Here is a 25,229-nt window from a genome sequence, read left to right as displayed (position 1 = left end):
TGAAGGAAAGTTTCAGAAATGAGGCTGCAGCCGTTTAATTACAGAAGATGATTCCAGAAGGCCCAGGGAAAGGATTCAGAGGAGAAGAGATGGAATTGAGTCAGATTAGGGGTAGTGTGGCCAAATGGAAATGAGAATTAGGGTGATAATAGATGACTTGGATTTCTGGTGGGAGGGGAAACTTGAATGTGAGGCACTATGTGCTTGGAGAAGTCCTGAGCTGTTTAGTAGTACGTAGATGGTCCTTGGAAAACTTACTCTGGGAGTTCAGCTCACCGGACTGCTAACTTTAACCACACAGGGACTGTTCCCTCCTGCTGTGATAATCTGTAAAATGACTGAGAGGGTACAGACTGCATTCAAAGCACAGTTTTATGCTTTAATCTCATTTAATTCTCACAACAACCCATTTTACAGGGGAGAGATCAGAGAAATAAAGAGGTAGTTACTTGTCTAGGGGCCACTCCTCAATAATGACTCTGTCATGTGTGTGTATATGTATATATACACATGTATACGTATATGTATGCATACAGGTATCCCCTGCTTTTCCAAAGTTTGCTTTAGGCCATTTTATTTTACAAAAGACCTACATTACTACTTGCTTTCAATAACCAAAAGAAATCCGAAGAGGATTTTTGGTTTTATGAAAAAAGGGGAAAAATGAAAATAGCTAGTGTTCAATGTTTGTTTTGCGGCGAGCTGTTATAGAGGCAGCTCCCACCCAGAGCAGCAAGAGGGGCACTGCCAAGCTCCTTTCTGGGAACAATACTCAGCATCTCAGCAACAAGACACCATATCTTTGAGCTGTGTTTGTGAGCATCTGTGCTTTATCTTGATTTATTTTGTGCATGTGTTAGCAAGATGTGTCCTAAGGTAATTGCTTCTTTGCTTTATACCATTTCAGTTTACAAAAGTTTCATAGACATGCTCTACTTTTGGATAGCAAGGGAAATGTGTATATATGTATATACATATATACATAGGTGTATATAATTACAGAAGTATAGATATACATACACAGAAGTGTGTTTAGATTGATATTATATATGCATACATATATACATATATATATAAATATATATCAGATGTTCCTGCTGTAGTTTCAAGTGTAATTTGAAAAGTGAAGCCCTCTGAGTAGTAGATTATGGTTCATTAATGTATAGGATAATGCTTTTATTCTCAGGCTGTATACCCTTTATGTGTCTACGCTTCCCATAATGTAATTACCCTGGATTCTAGCTTCCTAGAAGGCAGGAAACATTTCTAAGGCAATCTCAGTATATATAAGTGCCGAATAGTGTTTTGATGATAGTGAAAAGATAGATTTTTCAGATTCTTAAATTAAAACTATCAGCTATCTGTAGTCATAGTTAGTTATCACAATGGGGGTAGAGGTAGAGAGCTTCCTATATTCATTCAACGAATGTGTGAGGGTTTATTGCTTGTCAGGAGTTTAGCTCCTGGGGCTAGACTTGCCCCCACTAGTTGCTGACCCTGGACAAGTTATTTCATTTCTTTAAACCTCTGTTTATGATCTATGTTAAAATTACTTAGCACAATTCCTGGGAGTGAGTAGTTGTTCAATAGATGAGAATTATTATTACTGTTGAATGCTTACTACATGCCAAGTACTTTGCAACATCTTAGGGATTCAAGGATATTCTTAAGGAGTTCATAATCAAGTGGTGAGACAGTGAAACAAAGAATTACCCCTCCCCCCAACACCCCCCCACACACACACAGACACACACGCACAAGTCGTGCATGCTGTGATAGAGATATGCACAGTGGACTTTGAAACTATAGTGACAGTAACTAAATACCAAAAGGAACCAGAGAACTCATGGTGAGATGTAAGCATTTGGTTTAGTGTGTGTGTGTGTGTGTGCGTGTGTGTGTGGTAGGTGGAAGTCATAATTGTTCTGAGAACATCTTTTCTAACTGGAGCTGCTTAAGATCCCCTGCTCAGTTCTACACCGGCTGGGAAGGCATAGCGGAATAAAACTGGTGTCTGACATATATATTCTTTTCTGGATGAGCAAAGCAGCATGGAGGAGGAAGCAACACCCCAGAAGCTTGATGCTTCTACTCTGTCCCTCCCTCTGCTCATGCTCTCCACCGTACCATCTTTTAAATCCACTCTCATTCTGTGAGAGTTTGGTCATGAAGTACCAAGGTGGAGGGTAGCACAAGGAAGTGTTTTCTATGTGGTTCCTTTTGTTTATTCTTTTTTCTTCCTCCTCCTCCTTCTCCTTTTTAAAGTTTATTTTTGCTAAATGAACCCCAAACTTACTGTTTCTCAGAATCAACAGAGCCCTGCACTGCTGATAGTGTTTGGAGTTTTTCTCTCTCTGGGATTATAGGCCTTTTCACAATGCTGATGCACGGTTTTTAGCTATGTTAGTTCTGTAATGTTAGTTCTGAATGTTTTCATAATATTCCCCTGGTAGTTAGAAGCAGGGAAAGATTTATTTTAAAGGGAAAAAAAGAGATCATTATTTCAGCTCCAGAGTCACAAGTTAAGAAAGGAAGCTTGGAAAGTGTAAATGCAATACGCTAGCTCAAACTCCTAACCACCTTGGGTTTTGCCCAGCTCCATTTATTTACCATTTCAATTACAGAAGAGATGTGTTGCTATAAAGAGCCATATTGTGTCTATTTTCTAAAGGAAGGAAAGGTATTTTAAGGCTATTTATTTATTTATTTTTTTATTTGTTAACATCTTTATTGGAGTATAATTGCTTTACAATGGTATGTTAGTTTCTGCTTTATAACAAAGTGAATTAATATTTAAACTCTTTTATGTGAATATTTCCTCTACCATTAAGCATTTTAGGAAATGAAGAACTTTACCTTATAACCAGTTTGTTTTCATCCTCAAGTCAGCTGAACTCAAATAATGTGTTTTTCATGTTTTGTGATATTCCTTGTACCACTTTCTACTAAAGCTTAATTATTATGCTTTACAATGATAAACAAATTCACTTCTTTTAAAAACCATATGATTCTTATAAGCCAAAGGCCTTTAGAAATTCCACTAACTTACATGCTACCTATGACTATTCTCAAACAACTTGTGTTCAACAATGTTTTTCCTACACATAATTCAAGAAAAAATTATTACATTTTTCTCATGATGTCATCAAGACCTAAAACTGAAAAAAAAAATGTGTTCAAGTATATCTTTAAGATGTTGTTTGCTATTTCAAATGCAATCCTCACACTGCAGTGGGAAAATCAAATATGTCAGGTAAGAGCCACTCATCACTAATTCTACATAAGTACAGAGACTATTGAAAGTATCAAAGTATCATGAGCTCTGTTAAAGCATCTAATCATAAAGATGTAAATACGTACTAGAAACATGAAGCTCTCGCTTTCCATGTAAATGTGTACACTTTTATATGCTTTTACAACATATTGAAAAGTTCAGAACTAGGATCTTGACTATTTTTCTACCTTTACTGAACAGACCAAAACACTGGCATTAACTTATGGGATGAAATTCCCCTTCAAAATAAAGATTGAAGGCAAGAAATCTATCCTAAGGAAATAATCACAATTATATAAAAATAAACATTTATTTAAAAATTATTCTTTGCAGCACAATTTGTAGTAGCAAAAAATAAGGAAACAATCTAAGTGTTCAACAAAAGGGGATTGTCCAAATAAATTCAGATTTATCTCTGAGATGGAAAATTCTGTTGCCTTTAAAATGAATTTTCCCAATAAGTTTGGTCTCATAAGAAATGGTCAGGATACAGTATTAGATGAAAAACAGGAGGATTTAAATCTATATGTACTGTGTTAATCCAATTAATGCACCTAAGTAGACACATACAAAAAAAAGATTAGAAAGGAATAATATTAAAAGCAGTATAATATTAAAAGCAGTAAGATTAAAGATACCTTTAATTTCTTCTTTAAACTTTTCTATACTTTTATGATTTCCATAGTAAGCATGTATTACCTTTCTAATAAAAATTAAAATGAGCTTTTTAAAAGTTAAAGAAAAAAGATTTTTAAATCAGATTTGGAGACAAGCTCAGCATTTGATCAATAACTAAGTATTTATTATTTTTCTTTTTTGAATTTTATTTTATTTGTTTATTTTTATACAGCAGGTTCTTATTAGTCATCCATTTTATACACATCAGTGTATACATGTCACTCCATCTCTCAATTCATCACACCACCACCACCACCACCCGCCACTGCTTTGCCCCCTTGGTGTCCATACGTTTGTTCTCTACAATTGTGTCTCAATTTCTGCCCTGCAAACCACTTCATCTGTACCATTTTTCTAGGTTCCACATATATGCATTAATATACAATATTTGCTTTTCTATTTCTGACTTACTTCACTCTGTATGACAGTCTCTAGATTCATCCACGTCTCTGCAAATGGCCCAATTTCGTTTCTTTTTATGGCTATTCCATTGTATATATGTACCACATCTTCTTTATCCATTCTTCTGTCAATGGGCATTTAGGTTGCTTCCATGACCTGGCTATTGTAAGTAGTGCTGCAATGAACATTGTGGTGCATGTGTCTTTTTGAATTATGGTTTTCTCTGGGTATATGCCCAGTAGTGGGATTGTTGGGTCATATGGTAATTCTATTTTTAGTTTTTTTTGTTTTTGTTTTTTTTTTAGATTTAGTTTTTTAAGGAACCTCCATACTGTTCTCCATAGTGGCTGTATCAATTTACATTCCCACCAACAGTGCAAGAGGGTTCCCTTTCCTCCACACCATCTCCAGCATTTGCTGTTTAAAATATTAAAATACATACTTCGGGCTTCCCTGGTGGCACAGTGGTTGAGAGTCTGCCTGCCGATGCAGGGGACACAGGTTCGTGCCCCGGTCTGGGAGGATCCCACATGCCGTGGAGCGGCTGGGCCTGTGAGCCATGGCCGCTGAGCCTGCGCGTCCGGAGCCTGTGCTCCGCAACGGGAGAGGCCACAACAGTGAGAGGCCCGGGAACCGCAAAAACAAAATAAAACAAACAAACAAACAAATATATATATACACATCACAATTAACTGGAGCATGTTTTATGTTAATCTGTCTGGTTGTTTTAGTAAAATGTCTTTTTTTTGTGTTAGAGTGAAAGTAAGAATGGTTATATTAAAAATACATGAAAGTGGATGATAGTGGGATGAAACTTCTCTTCAAATTATGTGGTAACAACTAAAAGTTTAGAGCATATGATATTCATGCATGCATGCATTCATTCGTTCCTCTAAAATATTTTTGCTTAAGAAGGTTGTTGGTTGGGCTGGCTCCCACCTGTGAATCTGGAGAGTGTCTCAGTTGTCTGAATTAAAGTATCATACCTCACACTTTTGGTACTGACTGAAATAAAGGTCAACTGAAATACCCTGGACATAGCAAAACAAACAAGCATAAGGAGACTCTGAAAGGTGGAAAGAAATGACCTAGGGACCTTGGGACTTGAGCAACCACAGGACAATTAGTTCCCTGGGTTTCCTTATTGTCTTCCATATATCCCTGGATTGGATTTGGCTGGCAGGAACTTCCAACCTTGAAACCACAAACAGTTGGAGACAAAAAAGCTGCAAGAAAAGCTTGTTTCTCCTAGCCAAAGAATCACAAAAAGAGTGGCCTCCACTGTGGTTTCAGCAAGGCTGAATGGGGAACTGGTCTTCCTTGCCTCCCTCCCAGGGAAGGAAGCTTTCCAACAGGGTATTGTCAGCAGGATCCTTATGGTCCTGAGTCTCCACTCCAAGCAGGCAGCAACAAGACTTAAAGAGATGGTGTGAGGTAGGCGGGTGTGGGGGATTTGGAGAGGTGGAGGTGGTGGTTCAGCATCACCACGCTTTACTCTTCCCCAGCCTAACCCATGTCAGTGGGGCTGAGTGGGGAGCTGAACATCTACATCCACCTGGCTGCAATGAGACTGAATGCAACAGTGCAAAACAGGGCTAGTCTGTACTAGCCTCCCTTCTCCCCTCCTCCTCTCCTGCTCCCACATCCCTCTCCCTTCCATCTTCTGATCTGTAAGGCCTGGTGAGGAGTCAATCTCCACCATCACCTGACATCTGACAAGGCAGAGTGACTTGATAGGAGGCAGGGATAATTGGCAATCTACTTTCTCTCCTCTCCTTTTCCAGTGTCAGCAGGAGGCCCAGCGTTTATAGTCCCACTGGAGGCAATGCTGTGGTGCTAGTGTTATCTCTCTTTCCTGGGTAGGTATCAACCTGGCAAAAGTGAGAGATGAGATTCCACTTCATACATCTGCAAAGAGGCAATAGGAATCAGGGTGCACTTTTGCAGGAGTGGTCTAAGAGGGTGTGGAGATGGGAGGTGGTGTCTAGAGAAACAGGCACCTCTCACTACACCTTAACATGTGGATTACCTGTTTAAAAAAAAAATGGATTAAGTAGTATCCATAGTCTATAATATCCCAATATCCATGATGCATTTGAAAATCACTTGTTATACCAAGAAGCAGGAAATCATAAGCTGAATGAGAAAAGACAACACTTGTTAATACCAAGATGAATATACTGAAATTATCTAACAAAGATTTTGAAGCAGCCATTGTCAAATGCTTCAATAAATGATTATGAATTCTCTTGAGACAAATGAAAAAATAAAAAATCTCAGTGAAGAAATAGAAGATATAAAAAAGAATCTAATGGAGATTAATAGAACTGGAAAATGCAGTAACTGAAATGAAAAACTTGTTGATGAGCTCAGTAGTAGAGTGGAGATGACAGAAAAGAAAATCAGTGAACTTGAAGATAGATCAGTAGAATTCACCTTATCTGAACAATAGAGAGAAAACAGGGTAAAAAAAATGAATAGAATCTCAGGAACCTGAGATAACATTTATGTCATTAGAGTCCCCAAAAGAGAGGAGAGAATACAACTAAAAACTTAATCAAAGAAATAGCTGAAATTTCCCCAAATATGGTGAAAGATATAAACCTACAGACTGAAGAGCTGAGTGAATATCAAATACAGTAAATCCAAAGAACCACACACCCTCTAATTATAGGAATTAGCTGAAAAGGGTAAAAGCAACTGGACTAGAAAGAAAGGGCACATCATATTGCTGAAGGATCCCTTTGGCCTTTTTACAAAAAAAACCACTTCCTAGGGCAGGTGGAAATCCACTTGGAACTTTATTAACGTCTCAAGCTACTTGTTTGCCTGCTTTTTAAATCTCTGTTTCCCTTCATTTCTTTCTTTTAGATATTTGTTTTGTAAGGAAACATTTTGTATTTTGTTAGTCTAATAAATATTTATTGAACATCTAATATATCCTGTTCTAAACACTGTAAAATGTTCAGGTAACACAAAGGGGAAAAAGGCAAATTATCTTCCCTTGGGGTTTCAGGGTTCAATGGGGGACACTAACATTGATATGACCATGTGAAAAGAGATGTCAGTAGAAGATGTGCCAAATGGAGTCATGGCTTACAGTACTGTAGATCTGGGAGAACATATGTTTATTTGAAAACATAAGTGCCAATCTATCATCAAGTGACGGCAGCAAAGAATACTTAGATCATGTGTGTCTTTATATTTGCTGATAAATAGTGACAGACACTGCTACCTTGGAATAGGAAAATTATTCACATCTGCAAGTAATTAAGGCTTGGCTTTATGAAAAGATCAACTTCCTATGGGTAGCTTTGCATAGGGCTGCTGGCATTCAGCAACTCCAGAACAGTTGCACCTAAGTTCAGACTCTGTTGTCCTCATTTAGACTATATCGCCATCCTCCACAATGCAGAGAACCACAGGAAGGGAATACAGCTACAGAGGGCAGAATCCTTCTCTTGGAGTCCAGCCTTATGGTGGGACCAGTGCAACTCATCCAATCACACTGGTCCACAGGATGGCATGGGAAATGGGGAGACCATACATATGCAACTCTCTGCATTTGGTGTCCAGCCTGAACTAAATGATGCTTTCTGGTGTTGCTCAAAGCCCTGTTTGTTAAATATTTTTAAAAATCAATACCTTTATGAGGATACAAAGATTCAGACTGCCTAATTCCTTTGCTCAAGGACTCCAAACCAAGAGAGGTAGAATTATGATTTCAGAGCAAGTCTATAACTATCAGGCTAGGGCCCTCTCTACCTTATCAAACTATCATTTCTTGCAAGATTGAATCAAAAGAAGATATAAATTCCAAATGAAAAAATATATATGAGAAAATGTATTATTCATAGCTTGAAAAGTTAAACATAAAACCCTTCTGACTTAAATGTTTAAGGATAGGAGGAAATTCTCATTATCAACCAGGTAGAAAGCATTAATGTTTCATTTACTAATGTTATGAGGTCTGTGTGTATTTATCTTTAAAATTTGAGGAACTGACTTGATTGGCTCCATTAAAAAATATGACTTTAACTGAATAATATATTGTCCACTCAGTATTCAAGTCCTGGAATATCAAACAAGAAATAATCATGATTATTGATAGGATTTAACTGAATTTTCCTTCATATTTACTTTTGTTTTGAAATAAGCAGTTAATTTTACTAGGATACATGTTCACATGTATGTTTCTTGATCTATTCTGTCTCTGATCTATGTTGATCTTGATCTAGTCTGCTCATTAATTTCAAAGTAAAATTTTCTAAAATAGCTTTTATCATATTATTTACATTGCATTGTTGTACAAGCTAGTATATATGAATTTATCTACTTTTTTTTTTTTTTTTAGCGGTACGCGGGCCTCTCACTGTTGTGGCTTCTCCCGTCGCGGAGCACAGGCTCCGGACGCGCAGGCTCAGCAGCCTTGGCTCACGGGCCCAGCTGCTCCGCGGCATGTGGGATCTTCCCGGACCGGGGCACGAACCCGTGTCCCCTGCATCGGCAGGCGGACTCTTAACCACTGCGCCACCAGGGAAGCCCTTATCTACTTTTTGTAGTGAGCAATTTCTGGGGGCCAGTCTGTCCACAAGGCCATGGCCCTGTGGGAAATCCTTGATTCACAGAGTGAGCTCCCAGCATCCCTGTAAGTGTGATGTGATCGTCCATTTTGGCCTACAGATGATTGGGTTGGTGGGGGAATCTGACCTTAGCAGCACCCAAATGTCATCTCTCTTGGGATGTTCCTGGCAAGAATTCAAATTGTATATTTTAGCCTCAAATGCTTTCTTTCTTTCCAAACAACAACCAGTCTTGACAAAGATGAAGCTGAATGCCCTTTTCATACAGATTTTCTCTATCTTTAGACTTCTTGCTTACATTAGTCAAGATTGGTAGGTTATGTTGTGGCAACAAATTACCTTGAAATATCAATCATTCAACAAATCTTCATTGCTTGTTCATGCTGCATTTCTTTTTTAATTTATTTCTTTTTATTTCTGGCTGCATTGGGTCTTCGTTGTGGTGCGCGGACTTCTCATTGCAGTGGCTTCTCTTGTTACAGAGGGCTTCTCATTGCAGTGGCTTCTCTTGTGGAACACGGGCTCTAGGCGCCACGGGCTCAGTAGTTGTGGTGCATGGGCTTAGTTGCTCTGTGGCATGTGGGCTCTTCCCATGCCAGGGCTTGAACCCATGTCCCCTGCATTGGCAGGCGGATTCTTAACCACTGCACCACCAGGGAAGCCCCATGTTACATTTCTAATAAAGGTCAGCAGATATTTCTCTTCCACACGATCAGGAACCAACACTTGAAAAAATAATAGCTGTACCATCTGGAACACTCAGTAACCTTAATTACTGAAATTAGGTTTGTTCCCTCCAAATAATTTCTGGAATATAATATCTGATTTATTTAGAAACAAGACTCCAGCTATACTCACCTTTCTGTGGACCAAGAAAAAAAGTGAACAGGAATACTGAGATTCGAAAATACTTGTTATAATACTTAATCTGATTATTTCCTACCCATGAAGATGCAAGAGCTATTAAAGTTTTATTTGTAATTTTCTAACACTGAAGTGTTGGGAAGACAAAAGAAGGAAAATAGGTGGCGGCCAGTTTGGGAGAAAATTTTCACTGCAGATTTTTTTTTTCTTCCTTTAGAAAAATTAGAAGCCAAGACAATATCAGTATTCAGGGTTCAAAGATGAAAAACAGTACATGAATAAAAAATAGTCCTGTCTGGTCAACATGATGTAGCAGAGGAATTTATTTAATTACTTACTTAATTTATTTAAGTTGTGTCTTTAGGTAAGATTAAGAAGCTAATACTATGATAATTAATCCCTATGCTTCTGCTTATGTCTTAGAAGGAAATGTCAATATTAAGAACATTGTTTCTGCCTCCTTTGTGCCCCCTTGTTCTCTAAACCTCCCCCGCCCCTTACTATCTTTAGGGAGATGATACCAACACTTGTGAGAAGAGAAAGAAGGTGGGAGAAGTGGTCTTGGTCATAGAATGAGGCTGCTGGGAGTAGCATTATATCCACTTTATTAGGATAAAGTCCTGGTATCCATCTCAACTCCCCTGGCTCTCCCTGGGACTGAAAAGATGGGAATTCATCCATTTGTTAACATTGAGCTCACCATAAGCCATCCATCCTAAGAGGAATAATAGCTGAACTCAAGAGCCTTACACCTATCAGTTAAGCTGAGATGAATTCGAGTTATGGGAGTGCAGGGCAATTGTCCTCTATTTTCATTTTATCTCTATAAAAAGCCCTCCGCCCGCCACCCCAAAAAGTGACTGATATGAAAGAGTTTATTGGGATGATACATGGGAGAAGGCTAGGGAGAAGTGAAATAATCCCTCTGTTAGTCTATGAAAAGCCTTCACGGAAGGCATTCTGTAATGACAGTAGAAGTGACTGTTGACAGCCTGGGAGGATAAGACACTCAAAACCAATGCAGAGCCTGGCAGTGCATTACAGGGGATAGGTATCCATAATGCTGACCCCATTTCATGAAGAAAAAGGGGTATGTTCACTATTCTCTGCTTCAGAAGTCAGGGAAATAAAGCATTTTTGAGATATTTCTATCAGGTGTGATCAAGGAAAACACAGTGTGGAGCTTGGCTGCAGATAAATTTCAGTTATTTTGTAATATTTACCTATATGGAAAAATTCCTTCCTCAATGATGACAGGTGAATATAGTATCATTGAATTTTGATTTCCACAAAGAATTTTCCTCAAATCTGATGAGAAACAGAATACATTTTGTATTTAGAAGTAAAACCCAAGAGGGAAACAAAAAAAAAAATCAGTATTTGGTAACAGAAGTCTTAGGTTCATTATTGAATGAAACTGGAAGAAATCTTATAAAATTCTATGAACCAACATTATGTCTTCAGATAAAAAAATGTCTAAAGGCATTAAGACAGTAAGACATTCTCTTCTGAAACTCCTCTGCAATGCTCCCACATATTTGCTCAGAGTTTTCCATGGAAATTCTAATAATGCTAATAATTTTGTTAATTAAGATATTCTTTAAAAAACCCAGATTCCCCCTTAAATTTTTAAATAACAGCTTTATTTAGATATAAATCACATACTGTAACATTCATCCTTTAAAGAATACCATTCAGTGTTTCTTAGCATATTCAAAGTTGTGCATTCATTACCACTATCTAATTTTTAATACATTTTAATCACTTCATAGAGAAATCCTGTACCCATTAGCAGTCACTACCCATCCCCCCCTTCCCTTATCCCCTGGCAATCAGTAATCTACTTCTTGTTTCTATGGGTTTGCCTATACTGAACATTTCATATAAATTGAATCATATAATATATGACCTTTTGTGTCTATCTTCTTTCACTCAACATCATATTTTCAAGGTTTATCCATGTTGTAGCATGTATCAGTACTTCATTACTTTTTAAGGCCAACTAATATTCCATTGTATGGCTATACCAAATTTGTTTATCCATTCGTCAGTTCATTGATATTTGGATTGTTTCTGTTCTTTGTCTGTTGTGAATAATACTTCTATGAACATTTATGTACAAATTTTGTGTGGACATGTGTTTTTAATTCTTTTGTGTATACCTAGGAGTGGAATTGCTGGGTAATATGATAGCTCTTATGTTTAACTTTTTGAGGAACTGCCAAACTGTTTTCCAAAGTGTCTGTACCAATTTACATTCCCTCTAGCAATGCATGAGGTTTCCTATTTCTCTACATCCTTGCCACTTGATATTGGCCATCTTTTTATTATAGACATCCTGGTGAGTATGGAGTGGTATCCCTCTGTGGTTTCAGTTTGCATTTCTCTAATGACTAATGATGTTGAACATCTTTTCATGTGTTTATTGCTCCTTTGTATACCATGTGTATGTTTGTATGTGGAGAAATGTCTATTCAAATCTCATGCCCATTTAAAAAATGGGTTATTTGTCTTTTTATTGTTGAGTAATAAGACTTTTTTATTTATTCTTGTTACAAGACTTTTATTAGACACATGATTTGCAAATATTTTCTCCCATTCCGTAGGTTGTCTTTTCATCCTCTTGATGGTGTCCTTTGAAATGAAAAAGGTTTTAATTTGATGAAATCTAATGTATCTATTTTTCTTTTGCCTTTTGTGCGTTTGGTGTCGTATCTAAGAGAATACTGCCTAATCCAAGGTCACAAAGATTCATAATTTTTTTCCTTAGAGTTTTATAGTTTTAGCCCTGATGTTTAGGTCTATGATATATTTTGAATTAATTTATGTGTATAGTGTGAGGTACTGGTCCAACTTCATCTTTTGCCTGTGGATATCCCGTTGTCCTAGTACCATTTGTTGAGAATACTATTCTTTCCCCATTGAATGGTCTTGGTACCCTTGTTGAAAATCAAGTTACCATAGCTATAAGGCCTTATTTCTGAACTCTCAAATCTGTTCTATTGATCTATATGTTTATCTTTATGCCAGTACCAAACTATCTTGATTACTGTAGCTTTCTAGTATTTCTCCTCAAATTTAAACTGATTTTCCTTTTCTATGCCAGAGAGAACAAGTTGACTGGCCCACCCCATCATTATAAGTCCTTCTTATCACTTTTTGAGTTATGGAATATCTCAGCTGGAAGGGAACTTGGTGATTAGCTGGTCCAGTTATTTCATTTTACAGATGGTGATTCTAAGCCCCAGAGATTTGTCTACGTGATGTGATTATATGGGCCTTTCTGCACACATAGTACCAAGTTCAAGAAATCTTATCTGTTTGTCATATTTGCTTCAGATTTTTTTGAAAGAAATCAAATATCATGGAGTCTATACTCCTGTTCTTCTCGTTCCCTCCTGGGAAAAACTAGCATTCTGAATCTAGTGTGTACCATTTCATGTTTTTGTACTTTTCCAGAACCAATATAAAGCAGTTTAATTTTTTTATTATTTAGTAACATGCTTTTCTCATTTTAGCATTGTTTTTAAGGTTTATTCATGTTGATACACATAGCTTTGATTCATTCATTTTAAATGTTCTAACACATTCCATTTAATGATTATACCATTTTTGTATATCCATTCTCCTGTTGAGAGACATTTAGGTTTTCTCCTTTTTTTTTTTTAATTCTGTTATAAGCAATGTTTGTACATTTGTCCTCCTGCTCAGATGAGAGCATGTCTCCAGTGGAGCAATGCCGCTGGAGAGCAGCGGAGGACCTACAGCTCTTAAAGTAGATTTGCATATTGCTCTCCAAAGTGCTTCTCATAGCTCCTGTTTTTCATATCCTCAGTTGTATTTGATATTATCACACTTTTTAATTTTTGCCAATCTGATGTGTGCATAATGGTACCTCATTATTTAATTTGCATTTCCCTGATGACGAGTAAAATTGAACTTTTTTTTCATATGTTTATTAGCCATTTGATTTTCCCCCTTCCATTACATGCCTAAAAATTACGTTTCGGAATACTAGTTTTTTTCCCTACAGCATGAAATTGCTGTTTTGTATTTAGCCTATAGTTAAATATGACTCCCCAAAGGTTAGTCTACTCCTACTGCTGCTTCTCTGCTACTGCTGCTGCCGCCACCACCCGTTCTTCCACTATTGCTGTTTACTGGGTGGCTACTCTGTGCCTGGAATATTTATTATTCTAATTCTCAGTAGAAACTTGCAGAGACATAATTTCCATTTTAAAGATAAGAAAACTGAGGTTGAAAGAGTCTAAGTAATGTATGTAAAGCTATAGAACTAAGAAGTGATGGAGTTTTATTCAAATCAAAATTCATTTTCTTTAAAAGCCCCTCTTCTCCTCTGCGATTTTTCCTTTATCCAGTTCTTTTTCTTTATTTTCTCTAAAAGTATCTCCTTATTCCCATTGATTTTTGTACTATTTTTAAAGACAATTTTCCCAATTTATCAGGGACATTTTAAAGTTTCTACCTTCTAATACTTACTTTGTGATACATTGAAATTTCTTAATTACAGTCTTAATTTTTTAAAAAGTCATTGTTTTCAACAATAGACCGATTAGAATGGATGCCAAAGGGATCTATTTGGACTACCATTTGAAATAGTTAGTTGAAGAGTGACTCATTATTAACCAACTACAATTCACATAGTCCCAGGCAACAATGATGGGGACCATTCCATGTTTTCTCAAGTGCTAATAATAATTGTATATCCTCGAATACCTTACTGATAGCATGTATCCTTTGTCTAAGTAATCTGTGCTTTATCATGGAAGAAAACTAAACCAGTCTAAAATATTATGTTGTTCTGGAAACCATGTGATGTTTGCATATTTTATATATGCACATGATCAGATTTGCTGTTACCTTTAGTTGTTAGAGGTAGGTGAAGTAGAGAGCAAAGGCCTGTCTCCTGAAATGAAAATGAATAGCTTATGTGTCCGTCTTTATTTATTTATTATTTTACTATTAATTCACCAGAGACTTTATAACAACTGATCTTCACCAACAGCAGCATAGTGGTCCATAAACAATTATTTCCAGGCTCACTTGTGGGAAACCATCTTCTGACCTACATTGCTTTGCAATGGGTTCTGAATGTGATACAAATGGATTAAATCAGTATTAGCATCATTATATTTTTTTAATGTCTTTATTGGAGTATAATCGCTTTACAATGTTGTGTTAGTTTCTGCTGTATAACAAAGTGAATCAGCTATATGTATACATATATCCCCATATCCCCTCCCTCTTGCATCTGCCTCCCACCCTCCCTATCCCACCCCTCTATGTGGTCACAAAGCACCAAGCTGATCTCCCTGTGCTATAAGGCTGATTCCCACTAGCTATCTGTTTTACATTTGTTAGTGTATATATGTTAATGCCCCTCTCTCACTTCATCCCAGCTTACCCTTCCCCCTCCACGTGTCCTCAAGTCCATTCTCTACGTCTGTGTCTTTATTTCTGTCCTGCCCCATGGCTCTTCAGAACCTTTTTTTTTTTTTTAGATTCCATATATATGTGTTAGCATATGGTATTTGTTTTTCTCTTTCTGACTTCACTCTGTATGACAGACTCAAAAATCTACAAGCAGCACTATTTTTATTAAAGATGAAATATGATAAAGAAGATTCATGCTTGTCAGTAAGGCTACTTAGCACTTCATGGTTTTCCTTTTCCAATGCATTTTTGCAAATATTAAACAGACAAATGATTCTACTGTGATGTGAATAGAAGTCACACAGCTGTAACTCCATGGACTCTGTGAATATGTTCCCTGAAATGTCAATTAATTTTGCTTCCTGAAGCATATTCTTTCATGTAGTTTCATCCATGCTGTGTGTTCTGCCTGGAATGATTAGAGGCCTGCTAAAGTGAACAAAAATGACAGAATAAAAACAGAAAAAACAACAAAACATAATAGCTTTTCAGGAGTGAGGCCAGAACTTGGAGTCTGTTTTCTTTCCATTTTCTATGTTTTAATTTATAGTGTAAATTAATCACCTTTCTCCCACCCCTTGATAAGAATGGTCTTTTGTACTCTATTAACCCCAGGTTCTAGAGAGAGGCAATTTCCTAACAGGTGAATTAAAGCTAGATAACATTACCTCAATGCCAAGTTATTTAATATGTAATTGAAAAAAAATTTTTAGGAGGGAGTAAGGCAGTGTCTTCTTCTTCTTTTCTTTCTTTCCTTTTTTTTTTTTTTAACATTATAAAGAGTCTTTACAAACTAACTATAGACTCCCTACTTCTGGAGAGTGATTTGCCTATTAACAAGCACAACTCCCATTACCAGTACATGAAGAAATAGCCCCCAATTTCCAATTATATTTGCGGCTGACAGTTCACTGGACTGTTAAGACGTATTTGGCACCATTGTGTGGATGTGGTGAAGCCAGGCAGCCCTGTGTGCCTCTCTTTTTTATTATGCAGTAATTCGACTGTTCCACTAATGGAAGGAGGGAAAAAAGTTTGTAGAGAAAATGACATCCAGTGAAGCTCGCTTTGAAAAAATCACTGGCACAAAGGAATAAAGAGTAACCTTTTTGTCATGAACACTGTGAAAGGTTTTATGCATTAACTAAGCTGCATAAAAAATGAAAAGTTGGAATCTCAAATTAGCTCAGGCATAATTGTATGTTTGCCTGCAAATAATAAAGCAAATAGGTGGTTCAGACAAGCTCATTAGTCAATAATAAGGCCTTTCAGAGATGTACACAAGAGATGCTCTGGACACAGATGAGCATGTCTAAGAATTCTGGATTCTGTGTCTCTGCTCTGTGAATTCATTGAAGATCCCTTGACAGTATTGGAAGAGTGAGAGCTCGCCCTTTTGTCCTTGAACTGGCTTTGCCTGAGAGCTCAGCTCTTCCTGTAGGTTATTAATGTATTAGGCATCCTATAAAAGTTCCCTTGATTTATTTTTCTGGTGGAGAATTTAATTCCTCCTCCTCTTAAAATTAAAAACTCAATTTCGTCTCTTTGCTCCTTCCGTCTTGCCCCAACACCCACAGTCTTCTTTTCCCTTTTTCTTCCCACATTTTTTCTCACTCAACTTTATATCTTTAGTATTTTGTGTGAATGTGACATTTTCCTTTTTGCCTCTAGAATTTTCCCATTCTCTCTCCCCAGTGTGAATTGAAAATGGCAGTTCTTTATTCAGTGCACTGCAAATGACTGGCACTCTATTGCAGGTATGAATATAGCTAAATGTCTCCCGTTTTGGTCTTACAAATTCTTAGAAGCTTGAATGACCTTTGCAGTTTCTCCTTTTTCTTTTTTTTTTTTCTTTCTTTTTTGTTAACAGACACAGTAAAAAGAGTTTGGAGATGGGGATTCTTGAAATTATCAGTTAAATGCATTGCTCTGATGGAAGAGAATTTTTTTTAACCTGGGTTTTCATATGTTACTGGTTTATGCCTGATTTATATCTGATTAAATGTCTGCATAGTGGTTCTCTGGTTCTGTTTCTCTTTTATATGGCAATAAACAAACATTGTATTATTTTTAGCAGATTTTCATGGTGACCATAATTTTCAAAAAAAAATTCAGGATCTAGAATTTGACAAAAGATTTTTGTGCCAATTCTACCATTGAGAAGCACATCGTTAGATTTAGATTGTGAGATAGTAACATGAATGCTGGAATCTTTCCTTGTTTGGGGGATGACAGTACATTTAAAATGAGGATCCATGAAGGTTTTCAGCATGGGGTTGTGGTATGGACAAAATAGAAAGGCTTTATGTGCAATTTTTAACATACTAGTTATATCTTCATTTTTTCCTCTCTCAAAAGAGCATATTTGAAAGAAAATGAATGAAAGTGACATTGTTCATGGTAGAGCCTTAAAGACACTGTTTTATTAAAAATCACATTTTGAAGTATTTTCCCTATTAATGTCTAATTACTTATATCACACACTATGATTTATTTTAAAGTACTTCACAGTTGTTACGAAAAATGAGTACGTTATGAGCAAATGAGTATGTTATGACAACTTGCGCTTTAAGATATGGTCTCTCCTGTGTCAAGGAACATAATATAGTTTGAAATTATCTGTGATTCTCTATCTATTATTGCCAATGGAGAAAAGGACAAAGAAAAAAAAAAAAGAAGGAAGAAATGACAATTTAAAAAGGCCCATTTCAAATGTAAGATTTTTCATTTTGCCAGTCTTGACTGCTCTGCCACCAACATTATTATTGTCATTAACATCATTAGTGTGATCATCGCCATCATCAGACCCTGCAAATCTGGATTCACACAAAAAAGGCACCATGTGCCTTTGTTCTTGAGAGCCTTTGTTATACAGCATTTAAAACACACACACACACACACACACAACCCAAACCAAAAAACAAACAAAAAATGGAAAAATAAGTTTCAACAAATACTTGGAAAATGTTTGTTTGTTTGTTTGTTTTTTGCGGTACGCGGGCCTCTCACAACTGTGGCCCCTCCCGCCGCGGAGCATAGGCCATGGCTCATGGGCTCAGCCGCTCTGCGGCACGCGGGATCCTCCCGGACCGGGTCACTAACCCGCGCCCCCTGCATCGGCAGGCGGACCCCCAACCACTGTGCCACCAGGGAAGCCCTGGAAAATGTATTTTAAAATTGGTTAAATTACTTTTAAAATGAAAGTTCTCAGACTTCTCTAGTATACAGTTTATACAGCATACTCTTCATTATTAAGGTGTGAAACATGTACACTAAAGTTGGAAAAGCAGAGTTTCGACAACAACAAAAAGAGCTGCTCCTTTTTATGAAATATTGGTGTGAGTGAAATTTCTTAAAATAGAACGATTTAACTGAAACATGCTTTTACATGAACTGGACTGCTCAATTTTAAATTAAGCTTGCAGCAAGTTATCTATTAAATAGGACACATTTTTTTGGCAGGAGAAATAATTTCTTCCCAACCTTTTTAATATATGTTTTAGAATTTTTAATCCATATTTTCTTACATTAGATTTTCTTCAAGTTTGACATCCATTTAATGTGCAATCTCTTTGCTTCATTGTATAAACAGGGTATATGTAACAAAACATGTACGTGAGGAGGTTCTGATTTCAATTCTCCAAACTGTTGAGGGATTCTGTAATACTTGTGACCCAGAATATAGGTATACATGTATGAATGTATTTAGGATCTTAGATGTGGAGAGTTGACATTTTTTTAATCCTCCTCAGTTTACAGCACACCATCACCATTAATTCAGTTTATAGCACACCATTACCATTAACTCATGTAAGAAGTCTTTCATCACCATACCCTACTCCTACAATTATGCCCTTCTTCCACATCCACTTTATTCTGTATAATATATACCTTTTTGTTTATATCTGTTTTTATAAGATGCATGTTTTGTTTGTCTGTGAGTATGTTTAATGTCTGTAAATGGTTTGGTTTAACATTCTAGGTTTTTTAAAACTTTCTAACTAAGCACTATCTATTAAAGACCTGTTAATTTTGCTGTGAACAGGATTGGATATTTAAAAGTTAGGAAGCAGCTGGCAAGCAAGCAGCCTTGACTTCTATTACAGAGGAAGAGAAGTCTTGGGACTGGAATACAGAAGCAGGTGTACATCAGAAACCCAGACTGATACATGAAACATCCAAAAGTATCATTATAGCATAAATATCATTGTGTCTAAATATGAAGTACATGGTAATATTTGGTAAAATTTCAGAGGAGAAGGAAATCAGTAAGGGGTGGAGAAGTAAAAGAAATCTAGAATTTAAAGTGTCCAAGATTTAAAAATGCAACAGGAAAAGAGATTTAGGTGTTGGAAGTGGGGTGTGGGGAGAGGAGTGGTAATAGAGCAGTGCTGAGTAAAGGCAGAAACCTGTAGGCTGCATGATATAGGGTAGCGAGAAATAGTGTAAATGATGCCTTGTAGCTCTATAGCAAGATTGGAAAAGTGGTTCTGCTATGGACTTGTTCTGTGTCCTTTTGTTCATATCTACTTCTTTTTACTGGTTGCCCTCTTTCTCTACTATTATTGAGAGCTTCCCTTATGTGTCTGGGGAAGTGATAGCAAAAGATCCAGCCTCCATCCTCTATACAAATGGTGATCCAAGAAGAGGATGTTTTCTCACCAAGGGTCTGTTTGTATCTAAATTCATGGGTAAACTATTCTTTATTCTCCTTGGATGTCTATTCCTTGGACTACGTGATGAGGACAAGGGAATGGAGTACCACAACTGATCAGGCCTCTACCACGTGCCCAGGTCTGAGATGAGGAGAAAGCATGCCCCGTGCTGATCAATCCCACAGGAGACATGCAAATGGAGAAAGAGGGCAGTTCCTCCAAGGAAAGAAGGAGCTAGGCACACAAGAGCAGCAAATATCTGTTAAAGCTTCCCACGTGATTCTCACAACAGTTCCAAGAGGCAGGTAGGATTGGGATTCCCATTCTCATCCGTTGATGAGGATACAGTAGCTGGCCCAAAGTCAAATATATTTTAAGTGGCCAAGCAAGAACTTGATCAAAGTCCACTGAAGGTTTTAGAGCCAGGAAGTGAAATGATCAGAGTGATATTTAAGAAAGATTAGCAATTTAGAGATAAGCTCTAATAGCGTGTTGCTTTTGAACAAAATTTCTTTCCATTCTTTAAGTTTGCTTTTTTCTTCCTGTATTATTTATTTATTTATTTATTTTTGGCTGTGTTGGGTCTTCGTTTCTGTGCAAGGGCTTTCTCCAGTTGCAGCAAGCGGGGACCACTTCATCACGGTGCGTGGGCCTCTCACTATCGCGGTCTCTCTTGTTGCGGAGCACAGGCTACAGATGCACAGGCTCAGTAGTTGTGGCTCATGGGTACAGTTGCTCCGCCGTCATGTGGGATCTTCCCAGACCAGGGCTCGAACCCGTGTCCCCCGCATTGGCAGGCGAAGGGTAAAATTTAGAAAATCAATGCCAAAAGTTTTTCATTATTCAGAAGAAATTAGTATATATCTAGACCGTAAGCATACACACATACACACACACACTCCCTTTCTGTCTTATTCACACTCACAGATACAATCCTATTATGTTTATTGAAAGTTTATTGTGTTCTAGGCACCTCCCATATGGCTTACACATATTATCTCATTTAACCCTCATAAAATCACCTTATGATGCAGGCTCTACTGTTATGCACATTTTGTAAAGTCACACAGAGGTTAAGTACTTTGCCCAAGTTCATGTAGATAGTAGATGTTAGAGCCAAAATTCAACCCCAGCTTGATTGCTAAACAGATGTTCTTACCCACAAAACCATACAGCTAAATAATGTATGCATATGCAGGAAAAAATATATGTATATTTTACTGTATAGGTATATTTCACACAATTTATTTGTGATTGCTAATGCCAGACAATCTGTAATCAACTAAAAACACCTGTTTATTCCATTGGAACTCAGAAAATTCCTTAATTTAGTATTTCACAATTTATGAGAATAAATGGACACACACAGATCTGGACCAACATAAATTTAATTGCCAATAGATGACCAATTACAATTCTTCCTAAATACATAAAGCCTAAATTAGTCATGAAGGAATATTTCAGATGTCAAATAGTCTGATATTCACAAACACATTGCCCTATGTACCATTCTATGACTTTATCTGTTACCTAAACACCTCTGAGAGGACTGAAATCTCACTAAATGTATTTTTCTTTTCTTTTTTTTTTAAATTTATCTTTCATGTTTCATTCTGAATATAATTGTTCTTGAGTTATAATATATAAGATCAGCACTTAGCAGCTGGAAAATAACATTTTGATGGTAGCCAAGACTAGGGAAAGAAACTCTCCAATGGATCCTGTCAATATTCAGCTGACAGAGGCTACTCTTGCTTGTTTCAGGGGAAGATTTTCAATCTGACTGCAGGTAGCTGCCAAAACTTTTGGATGAATAAGGAAGAATACAGTCAATCACCCAGATGTTCCACCTGCAGGAGCCCATGCACTCAGCTATTTAGAAACAGCCAGGTGCCCAGAACATGAAGGTAACACATCTGGAAGATGTGTGTGTGTGTGTGTGTGTGTGTGTGTGTGTGTGTGTGTGTGTATGAACTTTTTGAGGAGACATATTGATGTCATGTTGAAACAATTATTAACCCCTCCTGTACCCATCTCTGAGATAAAGCATATATGATATAGTTTAGAGGAATGTTTATGTACAGTCCATATTATATGTGGTTTTATTGACAAAATGTGGGTAATTCTATCTCAGCATATGTATGAAGGCTGATTATCTAATGCCCAACCCTATTTGGATATCTAATATTGAATATTTCATCCTGGTAATGGTTAATTAAACAATATAACCACCTCTCCTTTTTCTTGGCTTCCCCCATCTCCATCCCAACTTCTAACAATTTATAATCTAGTCATCTAGTCCTAAATGAATTCAAATGACCAATAAATACAGATTAGAAAACATGCCTTACCTCCCTACTTACTCAGGATATGTGAATTAAAATAACAAGATACAATGTAGGGATTTTAAAGAGGGAGAAGATACAGTCAGAATGATTTTTAAGTTTAACTCAAGATGTAAATCATACAGATCTGATTTTGAAAAACATGAACAAACTATAGTAATTTAGGACATGGAAATATCATAATATCTGGGAACAGTGAAATAACAAGAGCTGGTACTGTGGTTCTAATCTTGGATGCATTGGGGTATCAGAGTCCCAGTCTTAGATGGACAGAGGTAGTGAGCAGGTTGTGAAGACAGGAACATGGGATCAGAGAATGAGAAAGGTGCACTGTTACTGAACTTGGGGCATAAAGGGAGGAGGATAGAGGCATGTTGATTGGGCTTAGGGTAGTGGTCACTCACTCCACACTGCAGAGGCTGGTGATATGGTCTGTGGTGAGGAGTCGGCTGGGAGTCAGGGGGCCCAGAGGCAGGGCTATGTTCTGCAGCTGATATACTTTAGGCTTCTCCTGGACAAGTCTCTATACAGAATGACTGAGGTCCAGATATCAGTAATCTTTCCCCACCACCCAGGATATGTTTGTAACGGGCTTTAAGTTTTATTGTCTGGAATTCATTTAAAAAAAATAATGTTATTATTTGGGAAAGTACCTTGGTAAGATTAAGAGAGAAAGGTGAGATCTTAACTGGGTCTGTAGAAACCCAAACCAAAAATGAAACAACCACATTGCTCTGAGTTAGAAAGAAATAGAAATTGAGATGGGAGAGAGAAGAGGTCTAAGAAGCGGGAAGGAGAGAAGAGCCAGTGAGAAGACACAGGGTTAATGCACAGCAGGTGAAGTGACCAGTTGCAAAAAATCCCTGGGTGTGTTAAAAAAAATTGAGAGAGCAAGGCTACTTGAAAGGCTAACATTCATTTTGAAGTTGTTTGCAATTCAATAATGTTGGCTTTCCTTCCCTTTCCCCCATATCATCGATAACATTTGATGGGATTTTTAGAGGGAATTGAGAAAGGAGTTTAACTCCATACCTGGGTTGACATTATGCAGAAGGTAGAGTATACCTGAGATGTTGCGAAGGAAAACCTCCAAGCAAGAGGTCACCATTAGGACATATTCTGCCCCCCCACTCCCATATTTCCAAGAATTTGGAGAAAATCTGGTAAGGGCTTTGTATTTTCACAGGATACTGAATGGAGTTTGAGCCAATCGGATAAGTTCTAGATAAAGATTGTAAAGATCAGGGAGCCATGAACTGACATCTAGGCTACTTCGCAGGTCTGGTGCTCTATTCTCTTCTTGTTAAAATAATAAATTATTTTTCTTCTTTAAGAAATAGATTTAATGCAACAGCTGGGCACCGTGATAAATTGTCTGAAATTAGTGTGGACAAAATGGCCATCATGAATAGTCTTAAATAAATCGAACCAAAAGTAAAAAATATCTAAGGAGATAGTATGTTCCATCTTAAGAGATTGTACAAGTTTTGAAAAATATGCTGTGGTTTTCAGAGGCTTGTTCATTGCAACATGTAACATTGACTAGTCATAGGTGATGATGACACCATAACTAGTTCTAGAGAGCCAAAGCAAAAATAGGATTAGAAAAGAATTTAAAGAACTCAGAATACCAGAGAGACTCTCCAGAGAACTAACTGCTCTGTTTCTGTAAATTTGTACTCAGGGACTCAGTCTTTTTTTGACAGTAATAGAAACATAGTGATATTAGAACCAATGGCTCCTGATGATTTCTTTTTCTTATAGGTACAAATCTAAAAGTATCCAGTTGTTTACTTATTCATTCTCAAGCATTTATTGAGTATTCATTATGTGTCAGACATTGTGACACAGCACTGAGAATACACAGATAAATAAAATGTGGTCCCTATCCTTGGGAGCACATAGTCTAATGAAAAGAGAGCAGGCAAACATTTTTAATGGAATTAACGAGTGGTGAGGCTTGGGCAAAGTTTCAGTGGGAGCATTGGTAGAGACAGGTACTGACTCTGCCTGGGGAAGACAGAAGAGACTTCAAAGAGGAGGTTTCTTATAATAAAAGCACTACAACCAGAATCAGGGGCTTAGGGTATCTTCTAGAAAAAAAGACAGGTTTCATGAGCTGAAATGAAGCATAGACATATAGAAGGCCTAATTTTATTAGTGAGCATTACATTTCTCTCCATTATTCCTACCACAGAAAAACATAATTTGGTTGAAGACAAATATCCTAATAATCATACCTACAACTAATATGTTGCATATTATACTAGTTAATTAAGCTAAACTGTTATAATAAATAGAGCCTAAATGTAGTGACTTAAGGAAGAGTTTATTTCTTGTTTGTAATTCCAGGACAGGTATCCCATGTCAGGATGCAGCTCTTCTCTGCACAGAGATTCAGGGAACTAGGCTGCTTCTGCCTATGGCTTTGTCATACCCCCCCCAATTTTTTGTCAACAGTATAGTTAAGGTGAGTCATCATGTCTGGGTTCAAGAGTAGAAGGAGGGAGAGAGGATGAAGTAGGCATGCTGCTACCCTAAAGCCCCCCAAAGAAGTACAGTATTTTATCCACATTCAGTTGGCTAGAAAACAGTCTCAGTGCAGCATCTAACTACAAAGGGGGCTGTGAAATGTAATCCAGTCATGTGCCCGGGAAGGAGAGACTAGGTTTTGGTGGTTAGCAAGTATTCTCTGCCATAAATACAAAATTGAAATTGATAAAAATTTAAACAGTCTACACTTTCTAAGTGGGTGCAAACCTACAAGATAAAAATTTATCTTATAGTGTATAAGTACCTTCATTTAGGCCAAAAAAAAAAAAAAAATGAATTGCCCAAGTACAGAATAGGAAAGACAAATTAACAATGTTCATACAAGAAAAAGAGCTGGAGATTTTGCTTGAAGACTAATTAGAGCCCACAGTTTGAGGTGCTTCCTAAAAAACAAGCACAAAATCAAACAAAAAAGCAAATA

Source organism: Tursiops truncatus, chromosome 13 (assembly GCF_011762595.2).
Source record: "Tursiops truncatus isolate mTurTru1 chromosome 13, mTurTru1.mat.Y, whole genome shotgun sequence".
In the NCBI taxonomy this organism is placed as follows: domain Eukaryota; kingdom Metazoa; phylum Chordata; class Mammalia; order Artiodactyla; family Delphinidae; genus Tursiops; species Tursiops truncatus.
The sequence above is the reverse complement of the archived record's forward strand: the minus strand, read 5'-3'. Positions refer to the sequence as shown.